This window comes from Tachyglossus aculeatus, chromosome 14, assembly GCF_015852505.1.
Source record: "Tachyglossus aculeatus isolate mTacAcu1 chromosome 14, mTacAcu1.pri, whole genome shotgun sequence".
Taxonomy (NCBI): domain Eukaryota; kingdom Metazoa; phylum Chordata; class Mammalia; order Monotremata; family Tachyglossidae; genus Tachyglossus; species Tachyglossus aculeatus.
The window spans coordinates 24,956,660-24,973,128 of NC_052079.1; positions in this window are offsets into that span (position 1 = coordinate 24,956,660).

Genomic DNA, 16,469 nt, shown 5'->3' on the forward strand with positions numbered 1-16,469 from the left:
CCCCTGACTTTCCCCTCAGTGTTGGCAACATCACCATCATCTCTGTCTCACAAGCTCCCGACATAATAATAATAATAATAACAATAATAATAATAATAAGTGCTTACTGTGTGCCTTGCACTGTATTAAGCATGGGATAGATACAAAGTAATCAGGACCCACAAGGGGCTCATGGACTAAGTAGGACAGAAAACAGATATTGAATCCCCATTTTTCAGATGAGGGAACCGATTCACAAAGAAGTTAAGTGACTTGCCCAAGGTCAGGCAGCAGACAAGTGGCAGAGCTGGGATTAGAATCCGGGGCTTCTGACTCCCAGGCCACGCTACTTCTCTTGGCATTATCCTTGTCTCTTATCTCTCCTTTAAACTGCATAATCAGTCACCAAATTCTCCCAGTTCTATTTTCACAACATCTCTAGAATCTGCCCCTTCCTCTCCATCTCCTGCTAGCAACAGGGCCAAACACTTGTCATATACTGTCTTGACTACTGCGTCAGCCTCCTCGCTGACTTCCCTGCCTTGAGGCTTTACCCTCTCCTGTTCATACTTTATTCCGCTCTTTGGATCATTTTTCTTAAAAGATCCATCAGTAGTATTTTTTGAGCACTTGCTATGTGCAGAGCACTGTACTAAACACTTGGGAGACTATAATACAACAGAGCTGGTGACATGCTCCCTGCCCACAATGAGTTTATAGTCAAGAGGGGACTGTACACATCTCTCCACTTCTCAGAAACCTCCAGTGGTTGTCCAACCATCTCCAATCAAACGTAAACTCCTCGCCATTAGCATTAAGTCACTCATTCAGCCCTCCACCTCCTACCTATCCTCTCCTTGCTCTCATCCTCTTTCCTGTCTGGAACTCCCTTCCCCCTCATATCCGACAGACCACCACTCTCATCGTCTTCAAAGACTTACTAAAATCATATCTCCTCTAGGAAGACAACAATAATAATAATAATAATAATAATAATAATAATAATAATAATAATAATGGCATTTATTAAGTGCTTTCTATGTGCAAAGCACTGTTCTAAGCACTGGGGGGGGGGGGTACAAGGTGATCAGGTTGTCCCATGAGGGGCTCACAGTCTTCATCCCCATTTTACAGATGAGGTCACTGAGGCACAGAGAACTTAAGTGACTTGCCCAAGGTCACTTGTCTGACTAACAGCTCCTCTCCCCACCCTATCCTTCCTCCCTTCTACACTGCTTATGTACTTTGTTGAATGTCCCCTAAGCACTTTGATATCCCACCCCAGTCCCCACAGTAGTTATCTATTTATCTTCATACACTGTCTCTTCCCCAGTAGGTAACTTATTTAGTGTCTGTCTCTCCAGTTTATCATAAGCTTTTTGAGGGCAGAGATGTGCATACTTACACTGTTACACTTTCCCAAGCCCATAGTACAGTGTTTGGCACATGGTAAGCACTCAAAAAATTTCATTATTGATTAGTTGATTGAGTGAGGTTTTGTAGTGAACTGAACTGATTCAGAAGGCAGAGGTGAAGTAAGTTTTCCCATCCCAAACTGAAATAACATCTCTCTCCTTTTCTACCATTGTCATGGGTCAAAATGTATTGGGTCCCCTACATCTGACAGTTGACTCAATCACATTGTAGGGTGCAGCATATTATGTCATGGTGTATATGACATCATCAGAGCTATCTCCCTGGTTTTTCCCTGGTTCTGCCATTACCTCAGCATTACATTCCTGCCCTGTGGGTTGAGGCAGGCCACTGGATGAACTTGTGGAACTTCTGGAAAGGAGTTTCCCTCATCCCCATGCTAGCTCCCCTGCCTGCTCCCTTCTCCCCACCCCCCAACTTTCTGAAACCCCAGAGTGTGAGAGAAGTGGCCTCCAGGTAAACCAAGCAGGCATCCCCAGGCTTTCATCCACCCTACTGATCTTTCAACACTCAATCCCTAGGAGAACTCATTTGCTTTTAAGACTTCAACTACTATCTCTATGCAGATAATTCCCAAATCTACATCTCCAGCCCTGATCTCTCTCTTTCTCTGCATTCTTGCATTTCTTTTACCTTCAGGACAACCAAAACTTAACATGCTCAAAGCAGAACTCCTTATCATCTCACCTTCCCACCCTTTTCTATCAATCTTTCCCATCACTGTAGAAAATACCACTAACCTCCTTAGAACAAAAGCCCCTTTCCTTGATGTTGCCCTTGACTCATTCTTATTTCAACCCACATATTCAATCTGTCACCAAATTCTGTTGGTTCTACAGTCACAACATCACTAAAATCCATCCTTCCTCTCCATTTGAACTGCTACCACGCTGATCCAACCACTTATTCAATTCCACCTTGACTTGCTGACCTCGCAGCCTCCTGTATCTCCCCAGTCCAGTTCCATACTTCACTCTGCTGCCTGGATCACTTTACTAAAAAATGTTCAGTCCATGTCTCCCCTCTCCTCAAGAACTGCCAGTGGTTGCCCAACCACCTCTGCATCATACAGGTACTCCTTACCATTGGCTTTAAAGCACTCAATCAGTTTGCTCCCTTCTACCTTGCTTCAGTGAGACTCTGCTATAGCCCAGCCTGCAAACTTTGCTCCTCTAGTGCCAGCTTACTCACTGTACCCCAATAGTAATAGTAATAATGACATTTATTAAGCACTTACTATGTGCAAAGCACTGTTCTAAGTGCTGGGGAGGTTACAAGGTGATCAGGTTGTCCCATGGGGGGATCACAGTCTTAATTCCCATTTTACAGGTGAAGTAACTGAGGTACAAAGAAGTTAAGTGACTTGCCCAAAGTCACACAGCTGAGAATTGGCAGAGCCGGAACTTGAACCCATGACCTCTGACTCCAAAGCCTGTGCTCTTTCCACTGAGCCATGCTTCTTCTCTATCTCATCTATCTTTCTTCCCAATCTCATCTATCTTTCACCAACCCCCTTCCCCCATCCTCCTCTTAGCCTGGAATTCCTTCCCACTGAATATATGCCAGACCACCACTGTACCCACCTTCAAAGCCTTACTGAAGGCACATCTCCTCCAAGAGGCCTTCCCCGATTAAGTCCTCTTTTCCTCTGCTCTCTCTCCCTTCTGTGTCATCTATGCACTTGGATCTGTGACCTGTGAGCATTTGATATTTGCTCCACCCTCAACCTCCAGCATTTATGTACTTATCTTTAACTTATATATTACAAATATTTATTCATATTAATGTTTTTCTCCTCCTCTAGACTGTAAACTTGTTTTCATTCATTCATTCATTCATTCAGACATATTGAGCATTTTCTGTGTGCAGAGCACTGTACTTAGCTCTTGGGAGAGTGTAATACTAAAATAGACACATTCCTTGCCCACAATGAGCTGACAATCTAGGGGAGGAGAGACAGACATTACCCCTCTTCCTCCTTTTCTCTTTCCCCTGCCCCCTTCAAGGAATTGAAACAGGCAGGTGATCTGTAGGGGAAGAGTGCATTTTCTGGCAAAACCACCTAATAATAATAATAGTGGTATTTGTTAAGCACTATATGGCAGGTACTGCACTAAGCACTGGTGTATATCCAAGCACATCAGGATGGAGATAGTCCCTGTCCCTCAGGGAGCTCACAGTCTCAATCCCCATTTTCCAGATGAGGGAACTGAGGCCCAAAGAAGTGACCTTGCCCAAGGTCATATGGCAAACAAGTGGCAGAGCTGGGATGAGAACCCAGGTTCTTCTGACTCCCAGGCCCAAGCTCTATCTACTACATTATGCTGCTCCTGTAAGGGAGATTAGAGGATTTGGAAATAAGATGATTTAGTGGAAAGAGCTGGAATCTGGGAGCCAAAGGACCTGGTTCTAGTCCTGGCTCTTCCACGTGATTGCTCTGTGACCTGGGGCAAGTCACCTCACTTTTCTGTCAGACATTCAGTCAATCATATTTGCAGAGCCCTTACTGTGGTCAGAGGACTGTACTAAGAGCTTAAGGGGGTACAGTGTAACCGTAAACGGACATATTCCCTGCCCACAAGAAACTGACAGTTTAGAGATGAGTTTACAATCTCTAGACCCCTGGGCTTCAGTTTCTCATATGTCAGAGGGAGATTATTGTTGTGGGCAGGGAATGTATCTAGCCACTCTATTGTATGGTACACCTCCAAGCATTTAGTACAGTGCTCTGCTCATATGAAGCACCCAGTAAATACCACTGATGATGATCATGATGATAATAATCCTGTTTCTCCCCCTGAACCCTGAAGCTGGGCAGGACAAGGCAGGATAGGGGGAAGGCTGTACAATCAGGCCTGCTGGTTCCAAGCCCTTCAAGTGGCTTAGACTGGTCACTGCCACAGCCCTTTGACCAAATCCATGATGGATGGGTGTATTTCAAGCTACGACACAGTAATCACGCAAAGTCTTTCAAGGTGAGCAGGATATACGGGCTCTTGATCTTTTGTCTTCATTGTTTAAATTTCAAAGTTGCTTGATCTTGTGACAAGGAGATGGCTCTGGCGAAGAGGGAGGCAGGACTTTCTGGGACTCTTGGAGGCCTCTTTCTACAGTGAATTGAAACTGAGGGGGATGGAGCCAGAGTGAGTGGGGAAGAGAATTTAAGAATGCTTAAATTATACTCTTTTCCCATTTTCAATTATTTAGGAATTAATTAATAGGAAGCTGTCCTCCTTTTGATTCTGTCTTTCACATCTCTCCCAGTTTCCTTCCTTCAGAGGTGACCCCCTCAGCAGGGTCAGGGGACAGATGCCAACCAGAACCTTATTCTGGAGCTGACCAGTTTGCGGTCTGGGAGGCGGGTATCAGGCTGGCATCAAATTGCATTATCTGATGGACAGATGTCAATCATAAGAGTTGCAGCACCATGGTGGGTCATAATTCAACCCATTTTTCTAGGGATTGTATATTAGTAATCCAACTAGATGCCTCTTACACAAATCTCACCCCTGTCGTGTTCCCCCCTAGCTGAATAGCATTTCCAAGCAGTGTACTTGGCACTTCTCTTCCTCCTCCCATGTAGAGAAGCAACCATCACCCCATCACTTGTACCTGAGGGGTTAGTGGAAGCAGCAGGCACTTCGCTCATACCCCCACCTGAAGGCACCCATCAGTCAGGCGGATGGGGCGGGAGAAAGTGAGAGACATACAATGCCCTGGGCTGAGAGGCCCACAGCCATTCCTGATCTCCTGCAGCTCCTGGGAACATCTAAGCTCCACTCACAGCCTGCCTGCAGGTGATCCCCTGTGGGACTCTGGCCAGCCTCCGATGCTCAGGCTGTCCAACCCTCCTTCAGGAGTCACTCAGACAGCAACTGCCTTGGCCCAGAGCTCTGCCCAGATGGAGGATATAGGGCAGAGGCAGCGGTGGTGGTAGCAAGGGAGGCACAGGCTCCGAGCATGCGGCCCCTACACAATAACCACCTGCTGCCTTCTTGTCCTCTGGGACTGAGCCTGTGTCTCCCTTCTGCTCCTCCCTCTAACATGACCTTATCCACAAAGAAATGGTCCTCTCATTCCCCTTATTTAGTGTAGCAGGACATTTATTAAGCAATAAAAAATGGCTACCATACATTCCCACATCAGAGTGCATGGTAGAGCTGGGCAGCAGATGGTGAGGACTGCTTGGGAGCTCCAGCACAGCTGTACAACTTCTAACACTGCACATGTGCAGCAGCCACTTTGGTAAGGTCTAGATCCAGAATTGGCTACACTGAAAAATGATCCAACTGATTTTCATATTTGTAAGGACAGGAGGTGTGCAGTTAGTGCATGAGGGGGCTACTGTTCAAGTCATTTGGCTCTGGGCCGTATCTGGGGTCCCCCTTACCCTGGGGCCCAGAGCTGCATCTCCTAAATCCCAGAAATATATCTACCCCTGATCTTATCATCCATGCACCCATCCATAATAATAATAATACTAATGGCATTTATTAAGTGCTTACTATGTGCAAAGCACTGTTCTAAGTGCTGGGGAGGTTACAAGGTGATCAGGTTGTCCCACGGGGGGCTTACAGTCTTAATCCCCATTTTACAGATGAGATAACTGAGGCCCAGAGAAGTGAAGTGACTTGCCCAAAGTCACACAGCTGACAATTGGTGGAGCCAATTGGCGGAGCTGAGATTTGAACCCATGACCTCTGACTCCAAAGCCCGTGCTCTTTCCACTGAGCCATGCTGCTTCTCTTCCATCCATCCATCCATTCATTCATTCAATAATATTGATTGATACAGGGCACTGTACTTGCACTCTGTCCATTGTGCTCAAAGAAGACAGTAGAGTGATGGTCAGCCCAGGCCTCACATAGTTTCCAGGAGGAGATTCACCTTCTGGTCACCAATGCACTCCTGGGTGGTCCATCTGAATGCCTGGTCAGTTGTTCTTGCTTGGGCCAAATTGCCTGGGCTCCTAGTAGGGACATCACCCAGAGCTCAGCCAAATGCAAGGAAGGGCTGGAGTGAAGGGGAGGAGAGAAAGAGTTCAAAGAGAATACAGCAGTCTTTTTTTCCTCTCTTTTCTGCTCACTCTTCTTCTTAAGGTTGGAGAAAGCCAAAAAAATGTCATGAGGGATCATCTCCCATAAAGAGAAAGAAAAGTGGATGCTGTTATATTTTGGGGGTGTAATGCAAGTTAAGTTAAATTAAATACCAGATTAGGGTCATTCTGCAGTTAAACCAGGATTTTGTGTCAAAAGTCTCCATTGCCAAATTTCTGTTGCTGATTGTTTGTTCTATCTCAGCTAAAGAAGACTTGAGATTCTAAGTATTTCTGTAAATAGGATAAATATTTTTATGTCTCATTTCTCTGAAAACACAAAGAATGTCCCTTGTGTTGTCTTGTTGTTTGCAGAGTCTGGTACTATTTCTGTTTTGGCCTCCTTGTCACACAATCATTACAAAACTTTTACTTGAAAAGAGCCGCTGCTTTCTCAAATGCAGGGTGCCATGCTAGTCTGTCTGCGTCAATGGACTGCCTGTTTTCTGCTGGAATGCAATCTCATCTGGGACTTTATTTTACTGTATCCCTAAAACATATCCTTTGTCCTTCTTGCTTTTAGTTTCCCAATTTCAATTCCTCAGCTTTCAGCGTATCCTACTGTCCTTACATGACACAGACATCACAGTCATTTCGCAGGACTGATAATGATGTTGATGACACTGATGTTATCAATGTCCTTAAGACAAGAGAATGAAAAGCAGGAAATAATGTTTAAGGATTATGGTATTTGTCAAGCACTTGCTATGTGTCAAACACTTTTCTAAGCACTGGGGTATATCCAGTCCCACATGGGACTCCCAGACTAAGTTAGGAGAATGATAGAACTGAAACACCAAGAAGTTAAGTGATTTCCTCAGGGTCTCACAGCAAGTAAATAGCAGAGCTGAGATTAGAATCCAGGTCCTCTGATGCCTAGGGCCATGCTCTTTCCACTAGGCTTCACTGCTTCTCTGATGAACAGTTATTCATACCTGTAAGAGAGGCTGATGGAATTACCCAAGAAGTTGGATGTGAAATCTGTGTGACACGCAAATTTGTGAAGCGTTATAACTTTTAGACTGTGAGCCCACTGTTGGGTAGGGACTGTCTCTATATGTTGCCAATTTGTACTTCCCAAGCGCTTAGTACAGTGCTCTGCACACAGTAAGCGCTCAATAAATGCGATTGATGATGATGATCTGTGTGGTATCAAGATCTCACAGCCATAGAGAAGGTTGAACACTGCCACAGCTCTATAGACTATTAGTTTGGTCTGGAGTCTGCCACTGCCCTGCCACCACACTCTGTTTGACAATCTCCCTGAAGATTATGCTGGCCTTCTTCATTCAGGTTTCTAACTCCTTGTCTATTGATACATCATTTGTCAGTGTACTACTTCAGCTAACAGAACTTGGTGACAACTTTTATCTCTTTTTTGCTAGTATAGATGTTAACCCTTGTTTATGGCTTCCCTGACACAGACATCTCGATTTTCTTCTCCTTCCAAGCTAACCTTGTAACTGTACTTCATTCCTGAATCTACCACCTTCATCCCCAGGCTCATGCTTCTCTCTTGGCCTGACCCTCCCTCCTCCACAAAATATTTCATACCGCAGCTCTCCCCTTATTCAAAGGGCAACGGGTTTGAGGAGGGAGTTAAACACCTGAATCAACTGGCAAAAGCAATGGGCATGGGATTCATGGGAATGTACATGTAGATATTTTGTAGATATATTTTGTACATATATATGCTTATTCAAGTGCACATTCTGTTATTTATTTTGATATCTCAATTGAAAGTCTTTCAATGTTTGTCTCCCTTGTTTGAGTGTAGGCTTCTTGTGGGCAAAGAATATGTCACTTCCTTATGAGATATTTATCTATGATATTTATCTCTTCCTCCCTTCAAGGCCCTGCTGAGAGCTCACTTCCTCCAGGAGGCCTTCCCAGACTGAGCCCCTTCCTTCCTCTCCCCCTCGTCCCCCTCTCCATCCCCCCATCTTATCTCCTTCCCTTCCCCACAGCACCTGTAAATATGTATATATGGTTGTACATATTTATTACTCTATTTATTTATTTATTTATTTATTTTACTTGTACATTTCTATCCTATTTATTTTATTTTGTTGGTATGTTTGGTTCTGTTCTCTGTCTCCCCCTTTTAGACTGTGAGCCCACTGTTGGGTAGGGACTGTCTCTATGTGTTGCCAATTTGTACTTCCCAAACGCTTAGTACAGTACTCTGCACATAGTAAGCGCTCAATAAATACAATTGATTGATTGATTGATTGATTGATTTATCTAAGTATTTAGTTCAATGCATTGCCCTATTATGATTACTGCTATTATTATGACTACTCTTTCAAGGGCCTTTCTTTAAGAAAAAATATCCCATTGCTTTTGTGTCAGCCAATTCCATGTGGCCTCATTTCTTTCTTTCATTTGCAGATCACTAACAAAGCTCTCATTAAAATCATCTATTATAATGAATGTATTGGGTGTTTGTACTCCTGCGATGAGGTTGCCTATATCTTTGCAGAAGCTATTCTTTCTTTCATTCCAGTTTAACATTGTGCATACATAGGCACTGATAACATCTTCATTTCGGGGGTAGGCATAATGTTATCAGATACCACACTTACTTTTCAGAGTATATTTGGTATCAATCAATCAAATGGTATTTACTGAAGGGCCTGATATTAGGGATTGTCCAATTGAGAAGAAGTGTGGCCTGTTGAAAGAGCCCGGGCCTGAAAGTCAGAGGACATGGGTTATAATCCTGCTATGCCCCTTGCCCACTGTGTGTCCTTGGGCAGGTCACTTAACTTCTCTTTGCCTCATTTTCTTCTTCTATAAAATGGGAATTAAATATCTATTCTCCCTCTCCTCTAGATTGTGAGACCCCTGTGGGACAGGGATTGTGTTTGACCTAATTGGTTTATGTCTATTCCAGTGCCTAGTACAGTGTTTCTCACATAGTCAGTGCCTAACAAGTACGGTGATAATGATAAGCAACCAGAGAGAAGCAGTATGGCATAATGTAAAATGCATGGGCCTGGGAGTCAGAGGGCCTGGGTTCTAATCCCAACTCTGCCAATTGCCTGATGTGTGATCTTGGGCAAATCACTTAACTTCCCTGTGCCTCAGTTCCCTCATCTGCAAAATGCAGATTCATTACCTGTCCTCCCTCCTACTTAGACTGTGAACCCCAAGTAGGCCCTGATTATGATGTATTTTCTCCATTGCTTAGTACACTACTTGTCTATGGTAAGTGCTTAACACAATTACTATCAGTACTGGATACCTTTACTTGTCCCCTTCCCCATTTGGGGGTGAGCAGTGCACTGCTAAATTGGGACCTGCTCAGTGGAAAGAGCATGGGCTTGGGAGCCAGAGGTCATGGGTTCTAATCCCAGCTGTACCACGTGTCTGCTGTGTGACCTTGGGCAAATCACTTAACTTCTCTGAGCCTCAGTTACCTCGTCTGGAAAACGGGGAATGAGACTGTGAGCCCCACGTGGGACAACCTGATCACCTTGTATCCTCCCCAGTGCTTAGAACAGTGCTTTTCACATAGTAAGTGCTTAACAAATGCCATCATTAATTAATTAATGATTAATTAATAATTAATTAATTAATTAATTAATGGTATTTGTTTATTCATTCAATCACATTTATTAAGCACATACTATGTACTAAGCACTTGGGAAAGTACAATACAACAATAAACAGTGACATTCCCAGCCCACAACAAGCTTACAGTCTAGATGGGGAGAGACAGGCATCAATACAAATAAATAAAATTACAGATATATACATAAGTGCTGTGGGGCTGGGAGGGCGGGAGAGCAAAGGGAGCAAGTCAGGGTGACACAGAAGGGAGTGGGAGATGAGGAAAACTGGGGCTTAGTCTAGGAAGGCCTATTAGAGGAGATGTGCCTTCAGTAAGGCTTGTAAGTGGGGAAGAGTACTTGTTGGTTGGATTTGAGGGGGAAAGGCATTCCAGGCCAGAAGCAGGAGGTGAGCCAGGAGCAGACAGGGAGACAGGAGGCATAGTGAGAAGGTTAGTACTAGAAGAGAGAAGTGTGCAGTCTGGGTTGTAAAAGGAGAGAAGCGAGGTGAGGTAGGAGGGGGCAAGGTGATGGACTGCTTTAAAGCCAATGGCGAGGAGTTGTTGTTTGATACAGAGGTGGATAAACAACCAATGGAGATTTTTGAGGAGTGGGGTTGACATGTCCTGAACGTTTTTGCAGCAAGATGATCTGGGCAGGGGAGTGAAGTGTGGACTGGAGTGGGGAGAGACAGGAGGTTGGGAGGTCAGCAAGGAGGCTGATGCAGTAATCTAAGCAGGGTAGGATGAGTGACTCTATTAAAGTGGTAGCAGTTTGCATGGAGAGGAAAGGGTGGATTTTAGCAATGTTGCGAAGGTGGGACCGACAGGACTTTGTGACAGATTGAATATAGGGTTGAATGAGAGAGAGGATTCAAGAATAACATCAAGGTTAAGGGCTTGTGAAACAGGAAGGATGGTGGTGCTGTTTATTGTGATGGGAAAATCAGGGAGAGGAAAGGGTTTGGCTGGGAAGGTAAGGAGCTCTGTCTTGGACATGTTAAGTTTGATGTGATGGGAGGACATCCAAGTAGAGATGTCTTGAAGGAGGAGATGAGAGCCTGGAGAGAGGGAGAGAGAGCAGGGGAGGAGATGTAGATTTGGGTATCATCTGCATAGAGATGGTAATTGAAGCCATGAAAGCAAATGAGTTCTCCAAGGGCATGAGTGTAGGTGGAGAATAGGAGATCCAGAATTGAACCTTGAGGGACCCCCACAGTTAAGGGGTGGGAGGCAGAGTAGGAGCTCATGAAGGAGACTGAGAATGAATGGCCAGAGGGATAAGAGGAGAACCAGGAGTGGACAGAATCAGTGAAGCCAAGCTTGGCTAACATTTCCAGGAGAAAGGGGTGGTCCACAGTGTCGAAGGCAGCTGAGAGATTGAGGAAGATTAGGATGAAATAGAGGTCATTGGATTTGTCAAGAAGGAGTTTACTGGCATCTCTGAGAGGGCAGTTAAGCACTTACTATGTGCCAGGCACTGTTCTAAGAGCTTGAAACTGTTCTAAGCTCTGAAAACTGTATGCCCCTTGTGGGCAGGCATCGCATCTACCCACGTTGTATTGTACTGAACTTTCCCAAGTGCTTGGTACAGTACTCTGCACACAGTAAGCACTCAATAAATACCACTGATTGATTGAGTGACTGATTGGTTGTGTTGCCAAATGGAACTGCTGCCATTTAAGTGATCAGATGACCAGCATCTGGAGCTCCCTGCTCACATAGAATATATACATTTTATGGGCTCTGTTAAGAGCTTACTATGTGCCAGGAACTGTACTAAGCACTGGGGTGGATACAAGCAAATCAGGTTGGACATAGTCCCTGTCCCACACTGGGCTCACAATCTTAGCTCCCATTTTATAGATGATGTAACTTAGGCACAGGGAATAATAATAATAATAATAATAATTATTATTATTATTATTATTATAGTATTTGTTAAGTGCTTACTATGTGCCAAGCACTGTTCTAAGCGCTGGGGTAGGTACAAGGTTATCAGGTTGTCCCACATGGGGCTCACAGTCTTAATCCCCATTTTACAGCTGAGGTAACTGAGGCACAGAGAAGTTAAGTGACTTGTCCAAAGTCGCACAGCTGACAAGTGTTGGAGCTGGGATTAGAACTCAGGTCCTTCTGACTCTGACCCACACTCTATCAACTAAGCTACACTGTTTCTTTTTGAGCATATGGTATGAGGTATATAATAATAATAATAATAGTATTTGTTAAGCACTTACTATGTGCCAAACACTGTTCTAAGGAGAGCCAAGATTAGAACCCATGACCTCTGACTCCCAAGCCTGGGCTCTTTCCACTAAGGCACACTGCATCCTATATCCCACAGTCAGTTGGACTTTGGCTTGAGTTATTTTTCAGTGGCGCAAAGGATTTCACTGGGCCAACCACACTCCCTTGTCCAATCCCCTCACGGCCAAGGTGAACTGCACAGTTGCGAGCCGTGGCTGTGGATAGCAGGCCTCTACAGGGCCCTTGTGAGTGGTCCCACCGCACCCTCATCTGTTTGTAAACTGAGTGAACCACTTGCAGCCACTGCATCCATCACTCGGGGCTCTGCTGAGGTGGCAGCTGGGCTCTGAGGACAGGGAATGGCACGTCTCTGAGAGCCCTTTTAGCTGTAATCAGTAAATAAATGCTGAGAGGTAGAAATGTTGTGGAAGAGAACAGTAAAAGTACAAGTTTTGTTCCATGCCACCAAGGAGCTAACAATCTGATCTGGAAGATGGAAAAACTTAAATTCTGAACAAATCAACAAATAATTGAATGGGATATTCTGTAAATACACCCAAGGGGAGCTGTTGAGGTGATCATTTTTCCCCACTATTTTACTTTTCCCATTATTTTAGTTTTCTCACATTTAGTTTTCTCCATTACATCACCTCTTGGGCCGATAGTCATTTGATGATGAGACCCAGAAGCTTCAAATCTGACAGGATTATCTAATTTTTTACCTAATTAGCAGCTCGTCATTGAATTGTGCCCTTGTGTGAATTTGCTTCTTGCCCTGAAAAATGATACAATGGTGCATATTTTTTAGAGGTTTGCTCTGGAAGGATGGCAATGATTTGAAAGTTTTCTTTATTCATTTCACTTTGAGAAACCCAGAGATTTTAATATAATGTACTGCAAAGGAAGCTAAAAAGAAAATGGGAATGGGAAAAAAGGGAATTCTGATTTACATCAAATCAATGGCCTTCTTTAATTGAACTCTGAGCTGCAGAACTGTAATTATATTCCTGGCAGCATCAAGGGCATATCCACTGGGCTTGTGTAGGTGTGAGACAGGAAGAAATTACCAGCCAAGCTCATTCAGGAATAAAAGGAGATCAGTCTTTTCTTTTGGCACCATATGAGTAATAGCTCATTCTTCAACTAACAAATAGCAGTGTGGAAATACCAGATCTCCTAGCATCAGGATTCCAGAGGGTTAAGGTAGCTAAAAACCCTGTAAAATTGCCCATCGGAGACATGTGAGATTTATCAGCTATTTTATGCCTTGCTCTCTGGTGCCTGTCTTTTTTTTCCGATTGAAAAATCCACAACTAACTGGGAATTTAGTCTAATTCTCAGTCTGTTTGATGTATTCATTATTTATTTGAGGAGAAGAACCAGAGACTGTGCTTTATTTATTATAAATCCAGCCCACTGCCTTCCAGCATTGGATTTTATAGGGTTGTGTCCAGAGAAGATTAGGGTTTGTCATTTTATGACTAGAGAGGGGATACCTTGTAATTAAGAGCTGATTGCTGAGATTTCTTTTACAGAAGACACATTGTGTTTGGTGATGGGGAAAGAACTCGCTATTAGCCTGAGGTGGTTGGAAGCAGCATTGCAGGAAGGCAGCCATGTTGACTTGCTCACAAACAAACAGGAGGTGGAATTGACTGAATAGATAGGTGGAACTTTAGTCCCGTCCTCCCAGGCCCCCTCAGGCCTGGCCCTGGGGTGAGGACACCCTAGTTTCAGGGAACTAAGACCCAGAGGATTTCCAGCAAAGCTGGTTCAACCCAGCTCTGGAACTCTCCCACCCAGGCTTGCTTGCTACAGATGGGGTCAAAATCTGCTGCAATACTGTGCTCATAGTAGGTGGACACTACACCCTATAAATCAATGCTATAGATTATTTTAGATATTAAATCCTCTAGACTCACTGTGGGCAGGGAACACATCTACATGCTCTAGCGTACTTTCCCAAATGCTTAGTACAGTGCTCTGCACACAGTAAGTGCTCATTAAATACTATTGATTGAGTGATTGGAAGATCCGCCCTTTCCTCTCCATCCAAACCGCTATCCTGCTCGTTCAATCTCTCATCCTATCCCGTCTGGACTACTGCATCGGCCTCCTCTCTGATCTCCCATCCTCGTGTCTCTCTCCACTTCAATCCATACTTCATGCCGCTGCCCAGATTGTCTTTGTCCAGAAACACTCTGGGCATGTTACTCCCCTCCTCAAAAATCTCCAGTGGCTACCAATCAATCTGCGCATCAGGCAGAAACTCCTCACCCTCGGCTTCAAGGCTCTCCATCACCTCGCCCCCTCCTACCTCACCTCCCTTCTCTCCTTGTACAGCCCAGCCCGCACCCTCCGCTCCTCTGCCGCGAATCTCCTCACCATGCCACATTCTCGCCTGTCCCGCCATCAACCCCCGGCCCACGTCATCCCCCTGGCCTGGAATGCCCTCCCTCTGCCCATCCGCCAAGCTAGCTCTCTTCCTCCCTTCAAGGCCCTACTGAGAGCTCACCTACTCCAGGAGGCCTTCCCAGACTGAGGCCCCTCCTTCCTCTCCCCCTCGTCCCCCTCTCCATCCCCACCGTCTTACCTCCTTCCCTTCCCCACAGCACCTGTATATGTGTATATATGTTTGTACATATTTATTACTCTATTTATTTATTTATTTATTTATTTTACTTGTACATATCTATTCTGTTTATTTTATTTTGTTAATATGTTTGGTTTTGTTCTCTGTCTCCCCCTTCTAGACTGTGAGCCCACTGTTGGGTAGGGACTGTCTCTATATGTTGCCAACTTGTACTTCCCAAGCGCTTAGTACAGTGCTCTGCACACAGTAAGTGCTCAATAAATATGATTGATTGATTGATTGATTGATTGGGCCATTCCTGGGAGCTGATTCAGACCTTCTATGACTTCAGTCCAGGGAATCTCCCAGGCAATCTTTCATGTGAAGGCCAAGTCTGCCCTGGTGGGCACCTGTTGACATCCCTCAACATTTATTCATCCATGAGTCTGATGAATGAAGCCATGTAAGCTCATCCCCTATAGGAAGGGGATGTTTCTGCTCATTCTGTTGCATTGTACTCTCCCACGTGCTTAGTACAGTGACTTGCACACAGTAAGTGTTCAATAAATACCATTGATTGATTGATTGATTGACAGGACTCCAAAAGCCTTAAAAATCCTGAGGAGAAAACTGTCTTGCTATGCAGTAAATGGATGAAACATTGTAGCCTAGAGAAAAGAGCATGGGCCTGGGAATCAGAAGACTTGGGCTCTATCCTGGCCCTGCCACCTGCCTGCTGTGTGACCTTGGGGAAGCCAATTAACTTCTCTGTGCCTAAATTTCCTCATCTGTAAAGTGGGGATTAAATACCTGCTCCCCCTCCCCCTTAGAATGTGGTACGGGGACCGTGTCTGACCTGATTATCTTGAATCTACCCTAGCACTTAGTGCAGTGCTTGGCACCTAGCAAGTAACTAATAAATATTATGATTATGATTATTACATCGTATTCCAGACTAGACCACGTTCTGGTACTCCAGATTTCAATTCCCTGTGCTGTAGATACTGCATAAGTGGCTTTGGGTGAATCATTTCATTGCTCAGAACCACAGTTTTTCCATCTGTAAAAAGAGGATAAAAACTTGTCCTATCATGATCGTCTATCCTCTATCACTAGAGAAGCAGCATGGCTCCGTGGAAAGAGCACAGGCCTTGGAGTCAGAGGTCATGGGTTCAAATCCTGGCTCTGCCACTTGTCAACTGTGTGACTTTGGGCAAGTCACTTCACTTCTCTGTACTCAGTTACCTCATCTGTAAAATGGGGATTAAGACTATGAGTCCCACATGGGACAAACTGATCACCTTGTAACCTCCCTAGCACTTAGAACAGTGCTTTGCACATAGTAAGTGCTTAATAAATGCCATTATTATTATTATTATTATAATTATTAAATCCACATAGTATATTGAGCACCACAGCGATGGAGTCTCCATAAAAAAAAAATGGATAAGCCTCATCCTGAGACTTGAGAATCAAAAATCTGTGCAGAGAAATGGGAGCTTGTACAGGCCCACTCTTATCCTCTCCTCCCTGTTTGTTGTTTTCCCGCTGTGGTATTGAGTGAAATAGGGATTAGGTAGATGGGT